The sequence below is a fragment of the Drosophila subobscura genome, chromosome A (assembly GCF_008121235.1).
Source record: "Drosophila subobscura isolate 14011-0131.10 chromosome A, UCBerk_Dsub_1.0, whole genome shotgun sequence".
NCBI classification, from domain to species: domain Eukaryota; kingdom Metazoa; phylum Arthropoda; class Insecta; order Diptera; family Drosophilidae; genus Drosophila; species Drosophila subobscura.
In genome coordinates this window covers 19,396,988-19,414,109 of record NC_048530.1, presented here as the reverse complement: position 1 = coordinate 19,414,109, position 17,122 = coordinate 19,396,988, and the positions used below count along the sequence as shown (strand labels likewise).

At 43.8% G+C, this 17,122-nt stretch overlaps 1 long non-coding RNA gene across 1 annotated transcript; it reads right to left on the bottom strand.

Moving 5' to 3' along the window:
* Positions 1-14,612: 14,612 nt before the first annotated feature.
* Positions 14,613-15,121, bottom strand: LOC117903614. The gene is made up of 3 exons (XR_004649517.1): positions 15,090-15,121; positions 14,769-15,028; positions 14,613-14,673 (listed from the first exon to the last, which is right to left on the bottom strand). It is a non-coding gene; the product is annotated as an uncharacterized LOC117903614 (long non-coding RNA).
* Positions 15,122-17,122: the final 2,001 nt, after the last annotated feature.

Below are 17,122 nucleotides of genomic sequence, written 5' to 3'. Positions count from 1 at the left end.
ACGTGATGCTGCACTAAGATTGGATTGCCTTTAGATTAAAATATAAATTATATTTTTAAAAATATTTGGCTTAAGACTATTTCAAGAGGATTCACTCAATGAAGAGGTTCTTCAACCATGCGATGGATATTTTTATTTGCAGGTAAGTTGGATTTAGTTTCATTTAAAATCGGGAAGTTAAGTAACTAAATGTTTGTTTATTATTATAGTATTATTGTTTGCATGCAAAGCTAACAAAAGCTTCCCAAATAAGCAATGCATCACTCTATCTCTTGTATTTAACATCGATTTTCATCAAGGTTGATGTTGGCGTAGGCCTCATTTGGGCCCCGAAGTTGACAAACTGCATTTATGAATGCTCCTAAAACTGTAAAACTGTTCATAGTGCTTGTACAACTGCGAGTGCGTGTTGCCTCAAACTGTAGTATTTTTGTGTGTTTGTTTCAAAGATCTCAAAGTGCATCAGTAATCAAAAACTATAAAATGCTAGCAGCTGCTGCTCCAACTGTACAGTTTAAGCACAACTATTATTCCTGAATAAACCTTAATTTGGGCCATTTTGGCGTAGCCTTTAAGACTTTTCCCCACAAACTTGACCAACATTTTGGCTACATTTTGCATCCATGGAGTCATTGGCAGCACATGTTGTGCACAAAAACAGCAGCAACAACCGCAAAAAGTAAATTGTGTTGCCATATTCTCATTTGCAGGGCAAAAGTCAACTAAAGAGGAGTCAGGTGCAAGTCGGAGCGACCAGTTCATACCCAGCATAGCAGCCAACCCATTGGACCTTTTCTCTGCATGCCCTGCTGCTGCCGCTGCGTTGATCTACCCTTGGATACCCTGTAAGTAGATATGACAAAAAACTCCAACGACAAAATGTATGCAAGCAAACTTTGTTCAATCAGCCAGAGGAGCGGAGCGTGGATGTTGTTGCAGTCGCTTTGCAAGTGCAGCAGTCGCAATATTGTTTAGATAAGAAAATGTTGCCTGCCCCACACATTGAGGCTGTATGTGTGTGTGTGTGTGTGAGTGTGTGTGAGTGTGAGTGTGTGCTCTTCCTGTCTGCCCCGCTCTGTCTATCAAATGCTTTTTGCTTTTCCACATTTTCTTTTCGGTCTTTGCTTTTTTCCTCGCTCTCTCCCACTCCCCTGGCGGTGCGCTCCACCAAATGCAATTTGAACTTTGGCAAAAAGCGGCCGCTTTGCCATACACTTTGCCCTCGTCCAAGCCCTGCCCTGCCCTGCCAAACCATTTCAGCGATAAGCAGGACAGCGACTTTCATACTCGTATTTTGTGAAATTTTCAGCATTTCCTCTGCTTCTTGTTTCCCGGACTCTTACGAGTCTCTCTCTCTCTCTGTGTGTGTGTGTGTGTGTGCATTATGTAACCCGCGAAAGCTGTTTTCCAATTCAATTGGTCCAGGCAGAAGGAGCAGCTGCAGAAGGAGGCACTTCACTCATGGCCAAGACAAAGGAAATCTGTGTCAGAAGCGCAAGTATACGACGCAGCGGCAGAAAAACTCATTAACATATAAAGTAGCCGCCACAATCTCGGCGAAGTGTGCTGAAAAATCGGGTAACTAATTAAAGAAAATACAAAAAATTCTAAAACAAATGTGAACCTTTCTTCAGATACTCTTGCATAACAGTCACTGATTTGTTGTACAGCTGTACTTGGCACTCGATAGACTTTTATACCATAGACTAGATCAAAAGTGCCGCAAAACTGAATTTTAATGTAATTTCCCTCGTCATGCGGCAGCGCCCATCGGTCGGTTTGCGTTTCTACCGCGAGACTGGCTTCTGCAAACCCATTAAATGTGCCACTTGATGCTGCAAAAATATATTTATCCGCTTTTGGCGGCTATATCACGTGTGAAATCAATTAGAATAATACAGCAATAGGTTTTAGCTGCAAGAAACTCGACTGTTGATGATGATAATAACTTTAAACTAGCATCTTCCTTGCATTAACCTCCAGTTTGTGGCTAAAAGCAATGTACCCTTGTGTAAGTGCATCAACAGCAATGTGAAGTTCTGTGCTGCGTGGCCCATAAAGCAGGGCGCGTCAAGTGCTTCCAGTAGCGGGCAGCTTAAGTGCTTGCCAAACTGTACAAAGTGCAATAAGCATTCCAAATATGTTTCGCCCCACCCCACCCTCTCGCGCTGCTGAGAAAGGGCTTAGAAAGTAATTAGCAACTCATCCCTCGCCCTGGCACTAATCTTGCGAATTCGCTGCGACACTTAAGCTACAAAATTATTTCATTTTATGGTTAAAGAGGAGCTGCTTGCTGTATCCCTGTGTCCTCGATCATACATTGCAGCTTGAGGGCAAGTAATTAACTGCTAAAAGCTTTAATTTGAGCCTTAGCTACCAAAAGGAGAGACTCCACAAGGCATTTGCATATTGAAAGTGAAGCTCCAATAACTCTGAAGGTCTAAATATAAAGAAAATTAGTCAAATTAATGAGCTTAAAGTCGGTGCAGGAAACAACAAGCAAGTGCATAAGCAATTGTGTTTTGCCAGTAACTCAACGTAACTCCAATGCTGCAGCCGCTGGACGGTGGAGGGGTGCGGAGCGGTGTGTCTCTGCTGTTGTATGCTCGGCATATTTACGCCAACTTTAGTTATTTGAATTACGTGACTTCGGCAACAGTTCTACGACTGAGACAGGCACACACCAACCGTACTCGTACTCGTCCACCCACTTATGCACGGTGGCGGCACACACAGAACAGCTCGAACTTTGTGCAATTTTTTAAGCACACACAGAGCAGCAGCATGCGTATTACTTACTTTACTTCACCGACTATCCGCCAGAGTACGTTGATTACAAATGCAAGAGAAGAGAACATTTTTGGGGGGAAACTGCAGCGAGCGTTGGGCACAGGTTGGCACACACACAAAAAAAGATGCTCCATGCGAGAATGTGTGGCAAGCGGCAGGACCAAACCTCTAAATGGAGAGTGCTTCTTGCTGCAGGTAGGAATTAGAAGAAATGAACAGAAACAAGAAACAAGAAAGAAGAAAGAAGCATTGAAATCTAAACCAAAACTTGGACCTCCAGTAGGTTAATTATTTCGCACATTTTATGGCTGCATTAGGAGCAGATTTGTTTAGATATTTGCAGCACACAAAAGCAAATGCTCTAAGAAGAGTAACAAAATAATAAAAAATTTATAAATTTCATGGCTTTGAATCCTGTTTTTCGTACCTTTGCATCTGTTTAAACTTTAAAGGGTAGCTGTAGCTTCGACACTGTAATATGTGTGGCTCGCTCTCCTTTTTGTTTATGCTCTCTCTCTTGGGCTGCTGCTGTTGCTGTTGCTATTGCTATTTCTGGCTTTGAGTTTTTAGCCTTAAGCCAAATAAGTGTTTTAGCCGTCATGCAAGAGATAGAAGAAGGACACAAGCAGTGGCAGGGTCTGTGTGGGGGCGTTTTGCCGGGTAAGACATGGACTTTGGCGTCGACGTAAACGTTGTTGCAGCAGCGGCAGCGGCAGCGGGAGCAGCAGCCGGAAGTTGCCACGACAGCTGCAGGAAACTCTAACTCACTTACACAAACAGCCAAAGCGCACACCTTCACCTTGTGGGTGTGTGTGTGTGTGTGGGTGAGTGTGTGGGTCTGGCCACGTTTGTGTCTGTGAATTGTTGAAAGTTAGCAATAGATTTTTAACGGAAGTTGCACATGTGCGCACGTGTTCTTACCCCAAAAATGTACCCCACACACACACACCACACACACACACACACAATTCATTCGTCTTCTTCTGTTTCTTCTGGCCCTGCCCCCGGCCCACTCTCTTCTAGAGCAAGCTGAAATTTTCGGCTTAACTCTTGGCACGTTGTAATTAAGGCTTTCGTGTGTATGTGTGCGTGTGTGTGTGTGTGTGTGTGGGAGAGGGGGGCGTGGCACATCATCATCATTCAAGCGCAGCTAGATTAGACCAACCGATTATTGCCGGCCCTGCCCTGCCCTGCCCTGCCCTGCCCCATCATCATCTGTAGCACCTCGACTCTGGCCGCCTGCCTCTCCGTGCACCGTTTTGGCCGTTGGCACATCTTCATCTTCATGCTGGAACCCCTAATTTTGCCTCAGATCCTGCTTGGGTACGTTCTTCTTGCAGGCATTGCGTGTGCGCGTCTACTTAACGAGAATTTATGTCTCGACTGCCGCTGACATATTTACCACTTTAACACTCTCCCACACAGCCAACAGCTACCGAAATCGTAAGCCACAACACCCCTCCACCAGGCCAATTATGAGCCACGAATGAGAACATTTTTCGTGGCGTAACACTGGTTTTCTTTTCCATTACCATTCCATGGGCATGCCCAGGCTCGAGGTCTGCCACTGTCAGTGCTCGGTGTAATTTAATGGAAAAATCGCTGAAGATCCTCCAAGCAAGTCGGCGTGTAATGCATAATGAATGGTGGGGCTAGATGCCATCTCTGCATTGCTCATACGCCTATTTGTCATTCGGTAAACGGAAGGCAGAAGGCAGAAGGAAGAAGACTTCCTCGCCCCGTTCCTAGAAAGGCGTGGCTGTCAGTTCTTGCCTGTGGGGCTGTGGGCTGTGGGGCTGTCTGTTGCCTGTGTCACGCATGGCTTGGCCAGGACGATGCTCCGCTGGCGTTAACAGCAGCAGCGGCAGCAGCAGCAGCGGCTCCGATTACCATTTGTGCCTCAATTACTTCATAAACCTGACAGCGACAGGTGCCACCTGGCAGCAGTCAAGGGCATCAGACGAGGCAGCAAACAGCCTTTGGAATCTCTAGTTCCTCTTCGGTTTGTGCTACCCTGTTTTCCGTAAGAGTTTTGCCGCTTCAAGCATTATTACAAGCCGATCTTTGCTGCTATATAAAATATACAAATAAATACAAACGAGTGCAGAAATTATTATTTAATTATTTAATTATCTTCTCTGTATTGGGTATCCTTAAGGTTGGATCTTGGCCTGCTGTTTGCCCCGAGCATTGTTTGCCGCAAGAATTTATTATTATTTTGCATGTTTCTCCACTCTGGGGGGGACTCGGAGCTTGCAACTGCAGCAGTCAGGCAATAAACCAACGCAAGGGGCAGCTATATACCACTAAGTATGTACCTAAATATTCGCACAATGAATGCGTTTTGCATTGTCAAATTGCTGTAGTGGCAGCGGGCATGAAGTGCCATAGGTATGTATCAGTGGACAGCCAGTTCATAAATAAATGCTTATTGTGCACATTTGATTCATGGATTATGTCCTCTCAGGTGGCGGCATCTTTGCCAAGTGATGTCCAACCAAGAACCAGTGCTATTTGCGTATTCAAGTGGGGTTTTGGCACATTGCAAATGAATAATGTAACATTTTTCTATACATATTCTTTCGCCTTAAGAAAATATAATATTATTATCAAAACAAAATGGGAGACCCACACAGTGGGTACTGAGAAATCGCATACAAATATCTGTCTATCTGCTGCATCATAAATAAATGTTTATTGTGCTCAAATATTGCTGCATGGAGTAAACGGTAATCGATGCGGGGTTTGGGGTTTGGGGTTTGGGATTCCCTCTCGAATTGCGAATGCTGTTCTGTCCGGGTGTGATGGAAAATTAAGATTCAATTGTCTGCCGTTGAAAGTTGTCAGTGTTCATTATCAATGGAACAAACGTTTGAAGCATTAACGATATCGTTTGCGACCTCCCTGTCTGGCTGCCTACCGTTGTGTGAGTGGATACAGGCAGGATTGGCTATGCAGGAAGCAGCTGCAATCATGGATGCTCCTGTAACTACATTGATGTCAGAAATATTGAGGGATCTAACAGAAGGGATTCAGAGGCAGCAATCATTTCATTCCCGTTTAAATTTGTTGGAAGTAAATATTGGAACTACAAATATAACCAAAAATATGTTGGATTGATGCTTAAACGTATTTGTTTTCTTTTTTATTTGAAAGACTTTTCTGCGAAGAAAAAATGCAATTAAATTGTAGTTATTAAAAACGAAATAAGAAGACCTCGAGACCTCCAGTTACAAAGCCAAATAAAAGTCAGCACTTGTTGTCCTTTTTATTGGTTGACCACTGTACTCGGTTTATTGATGAACATGATTTGGCAGTCCGGCAACTTGGACTCCGATACCGACTCAGACCCCCTCGTACCCCGTACCCCGTACCACTACGACTCTGGCACGATGTAACGAGCAGGCGTTTGCTCATCAGGCGGAGATTAAAAGGGGTGGGGCCGTTGGCAGGACTTTGTCGGGGACAGGCCAAACCCAGTACAGAGCACAGAGCCGGCAGAGAGACGAGCATGTAACTGAGTACAGTACGGTACGGTATGATAGAGTTCCATGGAATTGTTGATGTTGTTGCGCTCGCTGCACATTTGTGCGCTTAATGGACTTCGTATGTCATTTTCAAATTGCAATAGACTTTGGGCTGGGGGTCGAAGAAGGGCCAGAAAAAATGTCACATACAGACAGGATAGACAGGCGGTCGGGTCGGGTTGGGTTGGGTTGGGTTGGGTCGGTGTCGGATCGGGTTGTGCAGGGCACCCAACATTTATCTATCCATCCATCTCTTTTGCCCACACTCTTTCAGTCTTCCTCCCTCACTCTCTTTAACACTTGCACACACACACACAGAGTCAGGGATAACTGTCAACAGCATGCGTGTAGGAGTATGGGTGGCTGGGAGTGTGGGAGAGCGAGCTTCAAATAGCGCTAAATGACCGCAAAGTGTTTTCATTATTTGTGGCTGCCAACAATTTATATCGTTCATTTAGGAATTTCTCTTTTTACACTCTCCATTTCTCCATTCCCCCACCTCACTCCCCTCAGTCTGTGTGTGAGAAAAAAAAAAGGGATGACAGCCAGCAGCAGCAGCAGCAAAAACCAGAGAGAAGTTCTAGCTGGAGGCGTTACAACTTTTGGATACCCTTTGCCTAAGCAGATAGACATATCATTGCTCAAGTTAATCGTGGATTAAAAATGTGTTATTAATCGTGACATAATGGAATTTACTTCCTTCTAAGAGCATGCAAAATGTAGCCTAAAAAAAAAAAGGAGTACCTAAAGGGTGGAGACACAGCTAGGTCCAGCGACTGCCGGGCATTGGTATTGCTGTGGCCATGACTGTGGCCGTGGCTCTGTCACTCTCCCTCCCCGTCTCTCTCTGTGACGCTCTGTGTGTGGCTGTGTCCTGCTTGGACCGCATGTGCATGGCTTCATTATCGTTCACGTTGTCGTCGTCATCAGCATTATCGTCTTCACTTACAGTAGCATTGAAACGGTCGTTAGTTGTGCAAAAAATGCCATCAGAACTTTTATTAGATTTTGCTCGAATCGCCCCGAGCTGAAATTTATATATGACAAAGAGCTAATGCCGGGATTGGAGAGGGATTATGCTGGTATTGGCTGTTGACACTACTGGATTGACTAATTATATAGGTATATGCATTGATTCGGCTTTGAATTGAGTGCAAAAGGTGATAATAATGGTGCGTATTTTTTGTTCATAATTTCTATTGGTTTTGCAACGGAAACATCAAACGATTTCACCTGATTTTTGTCTGAGGCGGTTATATTTGGTTGTTTAAACTACATGGAAGTACTTCTATATTCTGCAAATGATTTGTTAATGACTTGATGAACGAAAAGCCTCACATTTGTTCCATAGTTAAGCAACAATAGCAACAATAATGGCTATGCCTGTTTATTTCTTTCAGTTCCCCTAACCAGCAATTGAATCGCCATGTCAGACTGAACCAAACACCCAAACCTACACACACACACACACACACTCTCCCCCACTCCAAATCGAAGCAACAGTCCAGCAACAGAAAGTTCTGGCTCTGCAGTTGGACGCTTGGACGGTTGGACGGTTGGACAGTGTTTTGTGTGCAGTTTATAAATGCCGATGACGATGCGGTAAAGACAGGAAGGGGAACGGGAATGGGAATGGGAATGGGAGTTCGATGGCAGTTGCAAGTGGGAGCTAAAAGGAAGGGCTTCGTGCTGGGAGATGATGTTGATGGGACGTTTTGGTAGGGGGCTAGGGACAGCAGTCGAAGTTGGTCGGTAAATGGTGACGGAGGCTGAGGCTGAGGCTGAGGTTCCTGATAATGGTCATGGCGTTGACTGTGGCAGTGTTGGCACTGGCTTTGTGCGCTCCATTCCACTCTCCTACTCACTGTCCCCCACCTCTTTATCTTCTCCACTCTCTGCACTGAACGTGCTCTCGCTCTGTGTCTCTCTGTCTCTGTCTCTGTCTAGCTCTCTGGCTCCTTTGGCTGTGTGGGTGCCTGTGCGCTGTGCGTCGATGCAAGGAATTTTAGTTGATAACGACAACATCAACCATAGTTGCTGCTGCACAGCTCTGTTTTGCCACCCTTGCACAGGGTATGATGAGCATTTCCAACACTTGTTTGAATGGGTAAGAGATGCCTCTAGCAGTGGCTGCGTTTTCTTGTTTTGATTTAATTTTTCAATAAAAAACAATTATGAATACATTTCTAGGACACTTTTCCTACTCAGGAATGATGTTGCTAAGACAGTTTCCCCGACATTATGCAGCTTTTATGAGCAGAATGAACCGAAAACATCTCAGAGTATTCCAACAGCAAAGCCAAAAGCCAAAAATTGCATAAAAACTTGGTAAATCTGCTCATGGGTAGCAACATTTGGTTTATACCTTAAAAAATATGCAACCTTAAGGGTATCAACACTATCGCTTCTCGATATCCTTCCTCTCTTGTTGTTGTTGTTGTTGTTGTTGTTGTTGTAGTTGATGATGGTGTAGTCGTCGTCGTCGTCGTTGTTGTCGCTGGCATTGCTGCAATTGAGTGTTTGGTTTTGAATCGCAAGTGTCAATTTGGAAAATGTTTATTTTATGCGACACTTGGGCGTGGTTGCCACGCCCGTTGATAGCCTCGAATATCGCCCGCATCCCACTCCAAAGGCACTACCGTGCTTTACCAACCTGTGGGGCCATTATCGGATGTCATTCCGCTTAAGTTTCCATAGTTCTTCTGTGTGTGTATCCAGTATCCATTCCCCTTTTATTTGTTTGTTTCGCTGCGTTTAATGTGAGCCACTGATAAGCCGCGCGCGGCAATCGAAATCGCAATTGAAATGCAATTGCAATTGTCAGCAATTCAATTGGGACTTTATTGAGTCGTCTATCCACCAGCCAACCATCCAGCCACTCCCCAAGCCACTGATCAAGGGCTTGGCGCCGTCTCCGACTTCAGCCAGTCATAAATTTTGCAAAACTGCAGAAAGCCATAGACAGTCGCTAGATAAAGTCAATGCGTCGCGGCTATAAGTTTATTCCACTCGATTGAATTGCAATTTCAGTTATATTCCAGCAGTGATGGTGTCTTTTGTCGCCAGATCGCTGGGTAGTGCAGCAGAAGCAGCAGGATACACTTCAAATCTTGACAAGTGGCCAGGTTTTTGTAGGGATTTCTGAGAATTATTACTAATATTTGGAACTAGAGCTTTGGTTAGCTTTTCGGTTGAACTTTGGGCTTTTTCTGCATTTTACTACTAGTTATTTTTTTCCGATTTTTGTCTCGTTTTATGGAACCTTCCACTCTTCCCCAGCGCTCTTCCTTCTGCTCGTAATTCCCCTCCTCTGAGGGCCCCGTCTAATCAGATAATTACATTAGCGACTCTCAAAATGTTGGCTCAGGCTCATTAAGGCGCCTCGAAGGAGGAGCAGCACTCGGTCTATCCTTCAGCCCAAGCGCAACGATACACAAATCTCAGGCCAAGAAGCGCAAAAAGAAAAGGACAGACACACAAAAAAGACGGCGGCATAAAACATTTATGCGAGCGCGAGTTTTAAGCCGTGTCTCTGTGTGTCGAGGAGCTGTGTCTGCCCGCCCGTTTCCCTTATTGATGAAGCCATTTAAGCGCACGAGGGCCAATTTATTATGCCACAAAACGGATGCAGGAGGCAGCAGCAGCAGCAGCAGCAGGCGGTGCTTTATCTGCTGCAGTCACAATAATTGCTGGCAGCAAGTAAATCCAAAAGCTTCATTAGTATCGATTATGTGTTTAACGACCTGAGCCCCCCCTGCTCAGGATTTGGGGTACATAATGATTGTCGCCATAAATGTCAAAATGCCCAAACCATTATTGAATAAGTTTATTGATTTATAGAAAGAAAATGTCCTCCTCTCTGCCAACAAATCGAATTAACAGCCAGTCAAAATATACAGACAGAGAGACAGACATTTATCTACCATGGACTTGAGTGTCTGGCGTCTGCATGCAATTTGGCAAAACTTTTAGCAATGCCAGCAATAAAACAAATGATATTTTACAAAAGAAACTTTTGCGCCAGGTTGTGTTGCTCTCTCCAACCATTTTGCCATATCCAAGCATATTTATCTGCATATATATCTATGTATATCTGTTTCTTTATCCGTGCTCGAAGTCAAGCTAAAGCGAAAGCTGAAGCTCATTCCTATTCCGTTTGAGTCTCTCTCGGAGTGGCTTTTTTTATTTGAGCCATCATCAAACTTTACACATTTACAGCAAGTGCAAATGGCAGCGAGATCCATTGAGCGAGGAGCTGACTGCAATGTAGTTGGACTTTAGAGTTGAGTGAAGCCAAAGGCTTAGCATGGCAGCACGGTAAAAAAGGGCCAGGGCAGAGACTTAAGCCTTGCAGTCATACATTTTTCTACGGCAGTAATTGGCACATGCCCACTCCCGCCTTAGAAATAAGTTTCATAAATTGCGCATTAGATTTTCGAAGCTATCATTTGTATTTTAATTAGAATTAATTAGGCAAAGTAAACAATGGAAACGATCACATAATAAAGCGAAGTTTGATATTGAAAGCTCTTCCTGATTCGGCTTAAATTGGGGTCCACGAAATGCAGTTAATAACAACTAAAAGCTAAAGCTGCCAGAAAGAGCCCAAAAACTTGATAGGGAAGCCTTCTGTGGAGTGGAGCATTAGGCAATTTGTCGGCCTCTTGGCTTCTGGTCAGAATGGGTTTTCATGAATTTTTAAGTGAAATTTCATTTGTGAGCAAGTTGTTGGGCCCAAGGCCCCTCCCCCCACTCGGCCCAAGGAATGGGGCTCCAGGTCAAACCAGCATGCACACACACACACACACACACATAGGGGGCAACGTGTATCTGTGTGCAAAGTTTTTGGCTTCTAAACTTTGCGTAGAGTAGGTATCAGAACTAGTGGCAGCAACTTGCAATTTGAAGTGGCTCAAAGCGACTCGACTCGACTCGACTCGACTCAACCAGAGCCGGAGCCAGAGCTAGAGTCGAGAGCCGTTTACGAAATTTGTTCACAAGTCGTCGTCCTGGTGCTCGTCTTGGCTTTGGCTCCTCTCCCAGGACTCCTTACAACTAGTTGCAATTTGTTTGCAAAAGTTTTAACACCATTTAGTCGGTTTCATATGAAGACAATTAAGCGAACGATTAAATTTATATTATCAAGGGATAAAGTTGCCTTTCTATGACTCTCTGCATCTGTGTATCTGTATCTGTGACTGTGACTGTGTCGGTGTCGGTGTCCTTCACTATCTTTACATTACATCTTTGGTCGGTTCAACTTTTTGGCCTTGTAAACATTCAGAGATGCTGGTTCACATACGGCATACGGCATGCGACTTATTTCATATTCATATTCGCATTTAAATTTTGCGTTACTTTTTCAAGGCCCCCACCACCACGACACACACAGCGTTCTGTCGCTCTGCCAACGCCAGAAAGCTCATTAAATACACATTAAAGTTTAATTATAAACATTTTGCTCTTGCACTTGGCAACAAAATGGCCAAAAAGGGACGAGAACGAGAACGAGGACGAGGCAGTGGGCGGAAAGCACCAAATAGTGGCAAAAAGCGCAAGCGAAAGTCAAAGCAATTTGCCCTCTTGGCACACTCCGCGGCATCACGAATGGCATATGGACTGCAGCTCACAGGTAATCAGGAACGCAGAAGAATGAAGGCTGAAGTTAGGATTGTATAAAGATACTTATGATTGGTGGACTGTGGATTGGGCTTCAAATTTGGGATGCGTTCAAACAGAATCAACAGAAAAATACGCAACGGAATAGAATATGCTATGGCGGGTTGGTGAGGCAAATAACCTGACTATTCCATAGTAAACTTAGAGTTCAGCATCAGCATGGTGATGCCCCGACACAGATCGTAGCGCACAATATTTGTAATGGCCGTGCCGCACTTTGCATGCGCCCTTTCAACGCTCGGGTCCACTCCAAATGACTTTTATAAATGCCATGAATATATATATTCAAATGTATATGTATGTTTGTGCGAGGAGCATACTTTTTTGTTGCTGGTTTTTCTGCTCTTTGTTTGTTGTTTTCGCAGGCGGGAAGAGCGGTTGGGTGGGGGGGCCAAACATAATTTTTAACGCAGCATTTCCTCCAACCAAGCAGAGGAGTTGGAATTGGAATTGCCTGAAACATGGAGCATGGAGCCTGGTGGCACGGAGCAGAGTCATTTTCACTGGCCCTTGCAGCGGCCATTTAACATTTCACATTTTCACATTTCGCACTTTGCACTCGTGCAGCTAATTTCGCCTTAGCCCTACACACTGCTCCCCTTCGCGACCCACAAAAATCTTGGAAGGAAATGCCCCTGAAAGAGCCCTTAAAGTTTTCTGGCATGGGACACCCCAGGCAAGTGCAAATAAGTGGCTTTAAACAAAAGACAGAGAGCCACGAAAAGGGGAAGCCAATGAATGGAGGAGGATTGAAATCGAATAGAACTTATTTGGCAGGAGGAAGGACAATGCCTTCGATGCTTATCGTCATTTAATGCGGTGGCTTCCACTTCCACTCTTCCACCATTCACGTTCCCACTCTTTCGGGTAGCGCCAGACAGTGGGACACACAAATACGGAGAACCAGAAAAGGATACACATTCAATATCGTTTTACTTATCGTTTGGCCATAAAAATTGCCAGCCCAGAAAATTGTTTAGTCCTCTTGGCATGTCTGGCACTTTGAGAGATTGGCCAGCAGCACACAACGAGGGGGGGAGGCGGTGCTGAGGGCTCTATCTATGTATACGTAGTACAGGGGCTAGTGGATTGGTTTGTAGTTGAAGCTGGCCGCCTTATCGCGACCATGCTGTGGGGAGGGGCTCTTCCATTTTGGGGCTTGTCTAGTTTTATGGCGGCCAGGCGAAATGTTTCGATTTATTTGCGGCCAAATCTGCACATCGTCGTCGCTTTTCCATGATGATGATGATGTTCAGTTAAAGTTGCAGCAAAAGGCAGAGCACAGTCTGTTGGTTGAGGATGGAGGGATGATGAAGACGGATACGGGTGCTGTTTTGGGGCCATTTTGTAATTTTAGTTTATTGCCGGACATTTGCAGCCATTGAAAGGCTCGACATTGAACTTGATCAACACTTAAAGGAGCAAACCTTAAAGCAAAAGGGGTTGCTATGGCTTTAAAGGGGCTCACAGAGAACTAACCACGACAACTGGCATTAGCTTGAGCCGCTCACAAAGCCAAAACCAAAGCCAAAACGTATCAAGACTGATGCTTGAATAGAACGCACAACAGCTACCCTTTCAGGCCATGAGCTGATGGTTAATTTTAAGAGGGGAATTCTCTCACAATAATTAAAATGAAGTAATAAGAAATCGTTTAAATTTGGAACTAGAAAAATAACAAAATAAGCAAAAGTAATGACTATTTAATGACTTAGCTGCACATTTGGTTTACGAGTCAGGAAGGGTTTAGAATCTGCTTGAATTTGATTTTAAACTGTGCCATTTGTGTCGAAGTCAAGTGAATGCACTCGAGACTAGAAAAAATATGACGATTTAGTCTTAATAATTTACTAAAAAATGACAAACTAATTCTCAGCTAAGGATTCCTCTTTGGCATTAGATTAATAGCATCTACTTTCGTTTGGAGCTTCAATTGTGCCTGTTGTGAGGCAAAAATTCCACAAATAAAGCCACGATTCGACATTGTTTTACAGGTTGTGAGCCGAAATTCTTAGCAAGTCATGGATCATTAATCGTTCAGATGTCATATGGATCGCATTCCGATATGCCTCATTTGGCACCTTGAGGGGTATGCAACAAACTGCCGCTGTCCGTTGCCATTCAAATTCCATTTTCACTTCCGTTTCTGTTCCTGCTGCGGTTGTCACTGACAGCGGTTGGCTGGCAATTAAAAACTTTGCAAATTTGGTTGCCTTCAGCTGTTTGTTTTTTCTGTGGCGTTTTTTGCCTTTTGCATTTTTGTTTCAGTCGCATTTTCACATGAAAAGGCTGCTACGTGTATTTTAATGGGGCCATGTACGGGGGGCATTTTCGGGGGTCATTTCAATCAGCGTCGCTGTAATTCGCAGGCAAATTGCAAAACTTAAATTAAATGTCACCAAAAAAAACAAATACAACAAAAAAAACACCAGACCTAAAAGCAGCAAGGAATACCAACCGTTGCTTTAGAATCTAAAGTTTAGACTCAAATAATTTGTTGTTTTAGTTATTTATTTGTTTAAAAATTTGTATTTAACTCTTTTGCAAACCACCACAGAGGTAGAGTTGAAGGCGCGTTCTTTTATTGTGGTATTCCCAGTAGGCCCCAGACATCTCAAATCATAATCAGTGTCAATAAATTGTCCAAATACATTTCCGAGTTGGTTTCGTTTTGATTCTGAAAATGACAATAATGTTGCTCAATCATGGTTAAATTTATAGTCGAAAATGGGACAGAATATCTTAGATAGCTGTGGAAAATTATGCACTTACCCATTATCGTGAATGTCTTTCGGCGTCCTTCGGTGTTCACTCTGCAATGCCATTGTCCATTGTCCATTGTCCATTGTCCAGTGTTCAGTTTGTGGTGATCAGTGTTCAGTCTGCCAACTGCGATGACCAATGTTTGGTGTACACGTTGCATTTCAATCCCGTGTTGAGTCTTATTTATCAATATGATGTCGTTAATGTTGGCCCTCATGCACCATCATAGAGCCTTGGGTATCAGATTATGGTCTCTAAATCATCGCTACCTTTTGGAAAGGTTTATATAAAATCCAAAACAATTAAATACTTCAAAAAAGAGCTACTTACAATCATGTGCGAGATACAGAAGCTGCTCGACGGACTGTTCAAGATCATATCCAGTGCTAGGGCCAACCGTCGCAGCACACCGATAGAATTAGTCAACGAGTTACGATGCTGTAACTGCTGCCACGGAAAGCGAATAAACATCGCGGCAGAGGCTACAAAGAAGCCGCCGGTGCCTCAGGAGTTCCTTAAAAGGAAAGTCCTCCTGTTTGGCAATTCTTGTGAAGATACCCATCGCCACGGTGTTTCTGGCCAGACACTACATCCACTCCCAATCCCATGGTAGCGGCGCCTGTGTCTCAACGCTTTTCTACACCTTTACGGATTGCGGTGTGATCTTTTGAGGGGACCTGCGCTCCTGCATTCAAGTTGCTGTTTCATATTTTATGCCTTCCATATTTAATGTATTCATTCTGCAAATCAGTTGGATTGAAAGTTTGAACGTTTTGTTAAGTTTGTGAATGCTTACCATCGTATTAATTGGAGATATAATTGGTGTTGTTTTTCTTCCCTTTCAAAGTCTGCAGCTCGGTTCTTTGATTGCCGCGCACTTCCTTCCTTCATTTAGGCGGGTATCCAGCACCACAAAAACAATAAATTCCTGCCAAAATTTATATAAAAAGCACTGGGCCACAAATTTTTGAATATATTAGATAACAGTGAAAGTTTATGCACTTACCCATTATTATTATTTTCTTTTACTCGCTACAGCGAAACTGGATGGTTGCATGACGATGACTCCGCATTGACCTGGCACGTACATATTTCAGTTTATGTTAAATATTAGAAAAAACAATGTTACTGAACATTTTGAACTCAAAAAAGAGTTTGCCGAACGAACACCAAAAATAGAATGCACTTACCCATCATCGTGAATGTCTCTCGGCGTCTAGTGCGAAGTGTTCAGTCTGCAATTTCCACTGTCCAGTGTTCGGTCACTTCGCAATCCGTCAAGGTGTATAAAAACGATGAGACACAGGCGCCTCTGCCATGGGATTGCGAGTGGTTATAATGTCTGGCCCGAAACACCGTGACGATGGGTATTATCACAAGTATTGCCCCACAGGAGGACTTTCCTTTTAATGAACTCCTGAGGCACCGGCGGCTTCTTCATAGCCTCTGCAGCGATGTTTATTCGTTTTCCATGGCAGCAGTAACAGCATCGTAGCTCGCTGACTAATTCTATCGATGTGCTGCGACGGTTGGCCCTAGCACGGGATATGGTCTGGAGCAGTCCGTCGAACAGCTTTTGCATCTCGCTCATGATTGTATGTAGCTCTTTGTTTTAGCCCTCATACACTATCATAGAGCGTTGGGTATCAGCGTATTATTTTAAACCAAGACTTTAGTTACTTACTGTGCTGGTCTTCAGCGTGCATCACGTGTATCGAGTAAATTCCGTATCCATTTGCTGTTTGATGATTCTGTAGTGTCTGCGATCTGCGGTCTGGATCGTTGGTGGCAGCCTTAAGTATTTAAGTATCCATTTGTTAGTGTCTTGCGAGCAGCGGTGTCGAGTGTGGATGGCAAATTCAACGAATACTCGTATAGTGACGAGCATCTGCTGTCTTGAGTTTTGTCATGCGTTATGTGAGTGGCAAAGTATGTATCGATTTGCTGGAGCGCGTTGGAGATTATCGTGTGGTACGTCGAATATGCTTAAGTGTATCTCTATGCTGTCTGAGGATTAGGTGGTATATAGAGAAAAAAATCCCTGTTGCTTCAATGTAAACAAAAAGAACACGGCTATCACTCACTTTCCGCTTAATTCTATTTAAAAAATGATTTGATCCGTTCATTTAGAAATGGGGCAAGTGTCGCGAATATTTAAGACACTGAAAGAAAACGCGCAGGTAACTATTTAAATTTTAGTTCCGTTCAGTTCCGATTTCACTTCAAGTTTCAATTTGATTTACAATTTTTTTTTACACAAACAAATTCCGAAATATTTTTACTTGTTCTCCCGGAGAGCTGCTCGACTATACTGAAAAATATCCGTCCAGTTCCGATTTCACTTCAATTTTTAATATGATTTA